Source organism: Meriones unguiculatus, chromosome 10 (genome assembly GCF_030254825.1).
Source record: "Meriones unguiculatus strain TT.TT164.6M chromosome 10, Bangor_MerUng_6.1, whole genome shotgun sequence".
NCBI classification, from domain to species: domain Eukaryota; kingdom Metazoa; phylum Chordata; class Mammalia; order Rodentia; family Muridae; genus Meriones; species Meriones unguiculatus.
The window spans coordinates 90,450,463-90,462,226 of NC_083358.1; the positions used below are offsets into that span (position 1 = coordinate 90,450,463).

The 11,764-nt window shown below is 39.3% G+C and overlaps 1 pseudogene; it reads right to left on the reverse strand.

Moving 5' to 3' along the window:
* Positions 1-698: 698 nt before the first annotated feature.
* LOC110540125 (large ribosomal subunit protein eL13-like) lies at positions 699-1,321 on the reverse strand (annotated as a pseudogene).
* Positions 1,322-11,764: the final 10,443 nt, after the last annotated feature.

An 11,764-nucleotide genomic window follows, 5' to 3' on the forward strand; every position in this document is an offset into this window, starting at 1 on the left:
GAGAAGTAGATACAGAGCAAGAAAGAATTTTTTTTTCTGTGTGTCTTTTGAATGAAGTGAGTCACTCTCAGCAAGGACATGTTGGAACTCTGACTTCACTGCCTCAACTTGCTTCATCCCCAGAGAGCAGGCATGTCACAAGGAAAACCCATGAAGACGCCACACACTTAATCCTGCCCACCAAAGCTGATTCACATGATCTCTGTGCAAGAGCAATCTCCTGCTTCATATTTTCTTATGTAACTCACATCTTTATTGGGAGAGCTGGACAAAGACTAGCATATTTTCTTAATAGTTTTGTCCTCATGGACTCTAACAAAGGTTCCATGAGATCATGAGAGACATACCTCTCACGCATGTTTATTTACTACCATAATATGTTGGTATGTGCGAGGCTTTACCCATATAATGCTTTCTTTATGTTAAAATATATGATAATTACCTCTGGAATATTTTCTGTGTGGCAAATATGGCTCAAAATTTATTGACAGTTCCAGTGCCACACACAGCAACTTTAGAGGCTCCAGCATGGGCATGAAGCTGCATATTTTCTTAGTTTTCATTTTCATAACATCAGGTTCCTTGGCATGATGGTTTTATTTATTAAAATAAATATTATTATTTTTTTTCATTCATTTTTATCATTTTTTTTCTTTTCACGGAAAATTTATTTTAACATTCCAACAGAGCAGTACTTTTCAACATCCTTGCTCTGCATCTTCCTTTGTCCCTTTTGCTCAGATGCCAAAAAGCTGGGCATTGGCCTGGGCCATGCAAAGCCTGGTAAAAGCCTTGAAGTTCTTCTCCTCTGTGATGATTCTGGCTATCTCCTTTTTGTAGGCATTCTGGATGGGCATCACACGTCCTGGGGTGGGGGACAATTTAAGTTCCTCTGAAGAACTATCTACCTTCTTTTGGGTAGAAGGCTTCCTGGGAAGAACATGAGCTTGGAGAGGTACTCCTTCAGGGCTGCACATTGGCCTGTGGTGACTCGATGGATTTGTTTCGTCTCCTTGGCTCTGCAGGGATGATATGCCGATAGTGCGAGCCATTTTTACGGATACCAGTTGGAGTTCTTCCAGGCTGAAACCCCTGCCAGCTTGGACCTTGGTGTGGTATCTAACTGTAGATACCACTGTAGGGCACTTCACTCTGGGCCCAATGGGACCAGATGTGGGAGGAGGGGCCTTGCAGAGCACTTTCACCGGCTGGGCCTTTCATCTGTGGCTCCTGTGTGTCAGCTGCTTGAACAGAACATTCGCTGTTGCCAATCCTTGTGGAAGTTGGCCTTCAGAATCATTCCATTCCAGCTGGGCGCCATGGCTGCCTCCTGTGCGGGAGAATGCCTGGGCAGAAAAGGGGCCATTTTATCATTTTTGTTTATTTTTGAGATTTTTAAAAAATTCTTTATTAATTACACTTTATTCACTTTGTATCCCCCCTGTGGTTCCCTCCCTCCTCCCGTCCCAATCCCTCCCTTCCTCCACGCTCTGCATGCGTGCCCCTCCCCAAGTCCACTGATAGGGGAGGTCTTCTTTTCCTTCCTTCTGATCCTAGTCAATTATGTCTCATCAGGTGTGGTTGCATTGTCTTCTTCTGTGTCCTGGTAATGCTGCTTCCCTCTCAGGGGGAGGTAATTAAAGAGCAGGCCAATCAGTTCATGTCAGAGGCAGTCCCTGTTCCTATTAAAACAGAACCCACTTGGATATTGAACTGCCATGGGCTACATCTGTTCAGGGGTCTTAGATTATCTCCCTGCATAGTCCTTGGTTGGAGTATCAGTCTCAGGAAAGACCATTGTGCTCAGATTTTTTGGTTCTGTTGCTTTCCTTGTGGAGTTCCTGTCCTCTCCAGATCTTACTGTTTCCCACTTCTTTCCTATGATTCCCCTGCACTCTGCCCAAAGGTTGCCCATAAGTCTCAGCATCTGCATTGATGGTCTGCAGGGTAGAGCTTTTCAGAGGTCCTCTGTGTCAGGCTCCTGACTTGTTCCCTCTTTTCTCCTTCTTCTGATGTCCATCCTCTTTGCCTTTCTGGATAGGAACTGAGCATTTTAGTCAGAGTCCTCCCTCTTGATTAGTGTCTTTAGGTGTACAGATTTTAGTAGGGTTATCCTGTATTATATGTCTATATGAGTGAGTATATACCGTGTGCGTCTTTCTGCTTCTGGGATAGCTCACTCAGGATGATCTTTTCCAGATCCCACCATTTACCTGCAGATCTCATGATCTCCTTGTTTTTTATTGCTGAGTAATATTCCATTGTGTAGATATACCACAATTTGTGCATCCATTCCTCCACTGAGGGGCATCTGGGCTGTTTCCAGCTTCTGGCTATTACAAATAAGGCTGCTACAAACATGGTTGAGCAAATGTCCTTATTGTGTACTTGAGACTCTTTTGGGTATATGCCTAGGAGTGGTATAGCTGGATCTTGAGGGAGCGCTATTTCTAGTTTTCTGAGAAAGGACCAGATTGTTTTCCAGAGTGGTTGTACAAGTTTACATTCCCACCAGCAGTGGAGGAGGGTTCCCCTTTCTCCATAACCTCTCCAGCATGAAGTACATTTCTTCATTCCCTTTCCTCTAAGCCCTTGCATATGGTTTCTTTTTTTTTTCACTAATTGTTATTGCATGCTTATATGTATTTCATGCACAGTTAATAGACAGCAAGCAATTAAAAGGAGAACAATCTTAAAATTAAAACTGTCTCAGTGATCTGACTCACTGGAAATGGAGAATTTTAGAATAAATCATCATTAACCATACATGACATGTTGTAAACCAACTAAGTTCTGATGCATAATTAGGTACCTAATTAGGTTTATAATTCATTTAAATAGATGGCTTCAATCCTTTGCCCACTACTCACTTTTATTGCTCCCACTTAAACACTTGAGTACATTAAGATATGTACCACATAACACTCTGGCCCAAGCACAACAGAAGGATATAAGGAACCTACTTGGTTGACCGTAAACTTAAAGTTTGTGGTACATGGTTTGAGTAGGGTTCAATAAGAAAAGTCTACTGCTGTAGAAACTCTAAGTACATGATTCTAAACTTTCCTTTTTTTTTTTTTTTTCAATGCAGTTTATTCAGGAACCTTGAACAATCATCTGACCCTGGGGAAAGCCAGCCCACAGCTTAAATAGCCTCTGGGTAGCCAGCCCCAGCATGCCACGTGGGCAATGCAGATAGGTCCACATACATGGAAGCAAGCCAGATCCTCAGCCTTAGCCAAATGTGGAGTTGTTCGTGACAGAGAAGCACTCACCATCAGGAAGGTGGAAGGCGGAAACCAGCTCCATCTTTAAGGCGCGGCATTCTGCAGCTCTCTACAGTTCCCCCTTTTTGTTTTAGACGCATCAGGCAAGAGTAGAGGTCTGATCTCTGATATTAGAAATAAATTGGGACTTTGTACTGATGTTCATTTAGGTGTCATCCACCCAAAGAGCATCAGACCCATCCGATACCTTTTTCTCAGAGGCGGGACCTGGGGCATCAACCCACATGCAATCAGACATGCTCTTCTCTGGGTCCAAAGCGGCTGACCCTGAGTGCAGTGCTTAGCCTTGCATCCTGAGCATAACATTTTAGCTTTTTATGGTAGCCAACCATGCTTGGGGAGACTGTCCTGCTTCAATGGCTGTAAAGGCCTGAATGGTCATGGCTGCATTACGCTGTTGTGAGACTCTAATCTTGCATATATACCACAGGCAAACCAAGGAGACCAACACCAGAAGGCTTGCTAACGCTCCCATGCCCGCCCATTCCTTCAGAGGATTGACCTCGTGCAGGAGCAAATTGATACCCTATGGCAAATCGCTCAACTTGGCTGTCAATGAAAGTATGCTGGACTTTGAGTCACTAGCATACAATGTGAGAATTTTCCCTGTGCTGCAAATCTGTCTAAACAATTGTCTAGCTATATTTTAGGTAATTGGACTGGAGAATTCAATACTACGATGGAGCAGCTAAACTTTCCTTTTAAACATGTTGAAATGGAAATAAGTGGACACTATATTTAACCCATTTCCATTAGAGATGTGTTTTTTGTTTATAGCTACCAGGTTGCAAATTAATATGTCATTTGCTTTACAAACATCGGCACACATATGCCTTTTCACATTTTTATTATCCTTGGAAGTGGAACATGGAATTGGTTGTGTCACATTTAATTTCTAGAGTTTTTGTTAGTAGTATATAAAATACTGTCATGGCTTATGACCAGTGGTATGCTAGATTCAAAGAAATGTGATGTGTTGCTTTACTGACAACTTTAAAAGGCATTAGACCAAGTAAGTATTTTTAATTAATTAAATTTTTATTATTAATTACAGTTTATTCATTTTGTATCACAGCTGTAGGCCCCTCCTTCATTCCCTCCCAATCCCACCCTCCTTCCCTTGTCTCCCCCCATTCTCCTCCCCAAGTCCACTGATAGGAGAGGTCCTCCTCCTCTTCCATCTTACCCTAGCCTATGAGGTCTCATCAGGACTGGCTGCATTATCTTCCTCTGTGGCATGGTAAGGCTGCTCCCCCATGAAGGGGAGGTGATCAAAGAGCCAGTCACTGAGTTCATGTCAGAGACAGTCCCTGTTCCCATTACTATGGAACCCACTTGGAGACTGAGCTGCCATAGGCTACATCTTTGCAGAGGTTCTAGGTTATCTCCATGCATGGTCCTTGGTTGGAGTATCAGTCTCAAAAAAGATTTTTTGTTTTTGTTGCTCTCCTTGTGGAGCTCTTGTTCCTCCAGGTCTTTCTGTCTCTTCCTTCCTTCATAAGATTCCCTGCACTCTGCCCAAAGTTTGGCTGTGAGTCTCAGCATCTGCTTTGATACCATGCTGGGTAGAGTATTTCAAAGGCCCTCTGTGGTAGGCTCCTGTCCAGTTGCCTATTTGTCTCCCTCTTCCTATGTCTGTCCCATTTGCCTTTCTAAGTGAGGATTGATCATCTTTCCCAGGCCTCTTCTTCTTGCTTAGCTTCTTTAGGTATACAGATTTTAGTATGTTTATCCTATCTTATAGGTCTAGTATTCACTTATAAGTGAGTATATACCATGTGTGTCCGCTTCTGGGATACCTCACTCAGGAAGATCTTTTCTAGATCCCACCATTTGCTTGCAAATTTCATGATTTCCTTGTTTTTAATTGCTGAATAGTATTCCATTGTGTAAATGTATTACAATTTCTGTATCCATTAAGGGACATCGGGATTGTTTCCAGGCTTTGGCTATTATGAATAAAGCTGCTACGAACATGGTTGAGCAAATGTCCTTCTTGTGTACTTGAGCATATTTTAAATATTTGCCTTAGAGTCGTATAGCTGGATCTTGAGGTACATCCTGATTGTCTGAGAAAGTGCCAGATTGATTTCCAAAGTGGTTGTACAAATTTACATTCCCACCAGCAATGAAGGAGGGTTACCCTTTCTCCACAACTTCTCCAGCATGTGTTGTCACTTGAGTTATTCATCTTAGCCACTCTTATGGGTGTAAGGTAAAACCTCAGGGTTGTTTTGATTTGCATCTCTTTGATGACTAAGGACATGGAGCATTTCTTTAAGTGTTCTCTGCCATTCGATATTCCTCTATTGAGAATTCTCTGTTTAACTCTGTTCCCCATTTTTTAATTGGATTACTTGATTTGTTGGTGTTTAACTTCTTAAGTTCTTTATATATTTTGGATATTAGTCCTCTGTCAGATATAGGGTTGGTGAAGATCATTTCCCGGTCTGTAGGCTGTTGTTTTGTTCTGATGACATTGTCCTTTGCTTTACAGAAGCTGTTCACTTTCTTGAGGTCTCATTTATTGATTGTTGCTCTTAGAGCCTGTGCTGTTGGTGTTCTGTTCAGGACATTGTCTCCTGTGCCAATGAGTTCAATGCTCTTCCCCACTTTTTCTTCTAACAGGTTTAGTGTGTCTGGTTTTATGTTGAGATCTTTGATCCACTTGGACTTTAGTTTTGTGCAGGGTGATAAATATGGATCTATTTGCATTTTTCTACATGTAGACATCCATTTAGGCAAGCAGCATTTGTTGACGATGCTGTCTTTTCTCCATTGTATGGTTTTGGCTTTTTTGGCAAAACTTAAGTATCCATAGGTATGTGGGTTTATTCTGGGTCTTCTATTCGATTCCATTGACCCACCATTCTGTTTCTATACCAATACGATGCAGTGTTTATTATTATTGCTCTATAGTACAGCTTGAGATCAGGGATGGAATATCTCCAGGCTATCAGTTGTACAGGATTGTTTGAGCAATTCTGGGTTTTTGGTTTTTCCATACAAAATTGAGAATCGTTCTTTCAAGGTCTGGAAAGAATTGTGCTGGTATTTTTATGGGAATTGCATTGAATCTGTAGATTGTCACTTCTGTTCATTGACTTGATTCTGAAGCTAAGATTTTAGTGCATTGGAACCATTCCTTTAACAAACAAACAAACAAACAAACAAATACTGAAGAAGATTCCTAAAGTCCTCGTTATAAGGTCTGTCCCACTGGGTTGGTGTCCAAGAAACTGTATTTCTGATAATTTGCCTCTCACTCAGTGTGCTTCGGATACACAAAGTACCTTTAGTCTACACTTTGAAAGACCCTGGTCTGGGTAGACTAGATTAACACTGGCACCACACTTTGGTATTTGTTTAAGCTTGCAAAATCTGGTTCACTTCATGGGATTTTTTTAAGGTTAGTGAGAATTGTGCAGGGGTCAGCAACTGGAGATTTAGTCTACTTGCTTAAAGCACCTTCTATTTGGCAACCAGGAAAGCAACTTCATTAAGTCACTGAAAGCTTCTACAGAAAAAAGAAAGAGGAGACATAGAGTGAATGATCTAATCTTTATGGATGAAAAGGACAAAGAGAGAAACTATGGGCAGATATGAGCCAGATGCTTTTCTCATCTGCCCTATGCCAGCTTTGTTCTGTGTCAGTTGTGACCATTGATTACATAGGGAACCAAATTATATTGAGAGGCGGGTAGATAAGAAGAGTAGAATTTTCTACCTAGGCCAGACTCTTGGAACTACATAGCTCCTGTTTACTTCAGTGGCCAGGCTAGCCAGTGTTTTTTCTCTTACTTGGAGAATACTTTGCTCTCTGTCTTCATCAGGATTCAACAGCTGTGTTTTATATCTGTAGGGAGGAGACAAATAATACTTCTTTCCCTTTGGTTATTTAAAATCAACCCTTTTCCCTTTGATTTATTCATATGTATAATGTATCTTGATCATATCCACACCTCACACTCCACTCCCAACTTCCCGGGATCCTCTCTCCCTGATTTCTCCCTCCCAAATTCATGTTCTCCTTTTATTATTTATTTATTTATTTATTTATTTATTTATTTATTTAACCTACTGGGTCCAAATTGTGCTGCCCCTATGGGCATGGGTGTGGTGTCATCTACTGAATGACAGACAACTTTTCAGTGGCCACACTCCTAAATTAAAGCACCAAACAAACTTTTGACCTCTACTAATGAATTATGTTCTACCTGGGTAGCTGCAAAAATCTTTTAAACTAATTTCAAAGCTATGGATGTAGAGAGCATGAGTGAATGAACATATTTATTGAATACTTTACTTAAATGTACAACAGGACTATCACTTATTACTTGCTTTAATGTCATGGTTTAGTCACCATGAAAGCCACCAAAAATCCTGTCGTAAATGGCCACTTGAATTTAATATAGACCTTCTTATGTTCAGTGATTGCTTCAGTGAACAAGATTCTTTGATCAGTTATTATTGTCTGTTTAACTAAATTCACATTTTCTTATTTATTACTATTAGTTTTTAATATAAAGAAAGATTTTTTTTCCTTACTTTCAGAGGTTTTCAACTATGGATCCATTAATTCATTGCAGTGGAGACAATGGTGAGGCAGAATATCATGGCAACAGGAGCATGTGGTGGAGAAGGTGACTTGTCTCACCAAGGAAGAACTCAAGGGACCGAATGGACAATACACCTGAAGAACCATAGGATGAGTGGCCTACATCCTCCAAGCAAGCCCTGCTGTCTACAGCTCCGCTGCTTCCCAATGGTCTATCAAAAATATGAATACAGGAGTTAGTTTATCAATGAATATAGGCAGATCCAATCATTTTCCAGAAGGCTTACATCTGAGCACTGCTGACGCTGTGGACAAAGATGTACGCATTTCGTCTTTGAACCATAAGGAGTCATTTTTATTTAAAAATCAAAGACCATTCAAGATCCAAAAAAGCTTGGCTATTGGGCTTACATCTCTACACATTTATGTCCCAAGGTTAAGTTTGTATCTTTAGTGCAACTACGTTTTTAACTGGTGCATGGCTGGCAAACGATTTTCAGACTTTGTTATGTATAGACTCAAGGAAACTTCCATGAAATATAGACGAAAATGCTGTGAGTTTTCTTATTTTCACCCACATATTTTTCACACGCACTGAATATGTTCCTCTAACATCTAATGGTATCTCCCCAATTCACACGCTCATAAATACATGAATGTATCTCAGGAGTTATAGCTTTGAGTTCTCTTGTAACTTGCTCATCTTCCTCCCTATCATTACTCATTTTTGAGCTATTTGTGTTTAAAGAGGTGTTTGTTCATTTCCTAGTAGGCTCTCCTTTGGTTGGTTAATTTTGTTCACTATGGTGAAGTGAGTGGGTTTTTCTCTCCAGGGAAATCTTACACTATTTCCATCAGGATCTCTGAGAGAGGTTTCTGTGATAGCCCATTATTGCTAAAATGTTTTACCAGAGTGTGTAGGCTTCCTTTGAGAGTCAGGTGCTTTGGGGGACTTGAGCTATTACCAAAAAAAATGAATAAAGGGATTTAGGGATTTCTTCACATTCAAAATTACTTCTGCTTTATTTCTGATGTTTTCCTACATCTTTCTAAACCCCTAAAGTTCATTTTGCTCTTTATGCATAGGTAACTTAACAATGTCTTTCTTAGATGTAAGATAATACCTGCAGCCACTAAACTCAATAACCAAAAAGTACCTGAGGATTGTAATGACAGGAAACATTTTTTGATTGACTGGCAATATGTTTCTATGACTTTTTTTGACAAGACAACAGTTTTATTTTTCTACGTGCTTTAACAAATTTCACTAACAGAAAATAATTACTTTCTTTGAATCAAACTTTCAGAGTTTGCAACTCCTGATTTCTGTCAAAGGCTCACATCACTTAAATGAGTCTACACTGATAAATACAATCAATCAACAGAGAACATGTTCTGGGGAATTAATTGTTGTCAGTTGATATATTTAATGGGACATCACACTTCATTAACTCAGCTAACTCATTATGCCTAATCAGACATATAAAAGAAAATGTTAATGATCAAAGTTACAAAATAAAATCAGGACTTCAGATTCTTCATTTGTGACACAAAACATAGGCATCCACTAAAATTTATTACAGAAAATTTATTTTGCATGGTCTGATTCTGTACTAAAGGATGATATAGGTTATTTTCTTATTTCTGATATATAAATGTTAAGATAGTAGAAAATGTTAGAAAAAGAAACCATTAATTTGGAACTTGGAAATTCATGAACAATCGTGAATTTCTGTGCTTAATATAGAAATGTTGAATTAATATGCATCTTCTACTCAAAGTCTTTAAGAATATAAGAATAATAATTATTATTATTTCATGTTTATCTTAGTTAATGGCAATTGATAAAATGTCCTTTGTAAATTCTATACAATATATTTTGGTCATCTTCACTTCCTCAATGCTTCCTGATCTACTCTCCTTCCCTTATGCACCAAGTTTGTGTCTATTTCTTTTTTTATAACCCTTTAAGACAAGTTTGTGCTGGCCAGATATTTTTGGTTGTGTCACTTTCTACTGGAATGTGGCTGACTTATTAGGGGCTAAGCTTTCAGAGAAAGATGCCTGTTCCTCTCCTAGAAGTAATTTCCAAAAGCTCTTTCTTCTGCTAGAGGTGAAACTTCACGGTGGGATATTGTCTGGCTTAGGATTCTACAAGTGTTGTAAGTTCATATATGCTTCTCTGTTTTTTCCAAAGTACACGGATTCCTGTGGCCTTTAAAACTTTTCTCCCCTTTCTTTCACAGTGATGCCTGATTCCTTGAGGATGGAGTGTTGTTTAAATGTTTTATTTACATCTGGACATTGTTCAGTCTCTTAATCTCTGTACCTTGGCCAATGGTCTCTGTATGAAGCACTATGAACTGCAAATAGATAGTCTCTGATAGTAATACATAGGAATACTTATACATCATTAGTAGTCAGTTTAAAGCTATGTCCACTGAGCAGAATAATAGTGAAGGTTATTCCAGGGAACCCATCATCTGTCACACCATAGGTTCTTAGCCTGCAAATGATGCCAGGTACGGGTCTCAACTTGTGGGTCAGGAATACATCTACTCATAAAGTGGTCGGTGACTACCGTGATTCTCATGGCACAATTGCACTAGTTGGTATGTCCTACCAGGCCAATCATTGCTATAGCTCTCAAAGTTTATCTTTGCTTAAGACTGATGCTTGCTCCAGCAGCATGCATAGCACCTTCCAGCATTATCGAAGCTGGCCAGTAGGGATGAAGCTTTTAAGTCCATACTGTCTTGATATCGTCATGTTTTATGACTCACATTTGTGGCATCTTCATTAAGGATCTCACTGTCAAGTTCTGAAGGATAATGAGTATCATTGACAATAGCCTGTAATTTTTGAGGCCTATGGAGCCTCATTGGTAACCCATCTCTACCACTGGCATTTTTGTTGTTAGCCTGAGGTGTCTGATAAAGTGTAACTCTATTTTAGTTCTTGTTATGTATGTATGTATATATGCATATAGATATATTTTGGAAAGCATCTATAGTAGTTGGTTTCCATATGACTGTTTCGACAGGTCTTTAGTGTTATTTAATTTTGCTCTATACTCTCACAATTTTTCTGTCCCTCTCTCATCCTAATATTCTTTTAATCATTTATACCAGTGCATTATGTCTTCCCTCCCTTAAAAGCCCCTTTCTATGGGCATTTATTAATTTCTTGACTTCTACAGGTATTTTAAAGAAAACATGTATATGAAGATTCAAATTATACACAAATGAGAGAAAACATGTAGTTGCTTTTTTTTTTTTCCTGGAACTGGATTATCACCTCAGAATAATTGTTTCCAGCTCAATCCATTTACCCCAAATTTTTCTAATTTCATTTTCCTTACTAACTGAATAATATGCTATCACATAAAAATCACATATTTATTCTCCATTCATCAGTTGAAAAATTAGGCTGTTTTTATTTCCGTGTTTGTGAATAGAGCATCCATTAACATGAATGAGCTGCTATCTCTATGATAGGATAGGGAATCCTTGTAACATCAGAAACACAAGGTATTGCATACATTTTAAGAACAGAGGTTTGCTACCCTGGTTTAGCAGAGTCAGGAGTTTCAAATCAAGACGTCTATTTTGCTGTGCTTCCACATGACACTGGCAAATGGGAGGAGGGGTTAACTATTGTTAATTTCTAGGGTTTGACGGCTGGTAACAGGGGAATGCCTGTTTGTGAACAGCCGTATTGTGATGTTGCTCTTCTGTTAACTTGGCCTTGAAGTTGTTTCTCATATCTGATCCTGAGCTTTCCCTAATGGCTTTTTTTTATGCACACTAATTCCACAGGAAGCATATGTTTATACTGAGTACACTGGCTCTGCCAGGATTATCACGACATTACTTTTTAATTACAAAAGCACTGTTAGGCTGTTCTGGGAAAATATTTT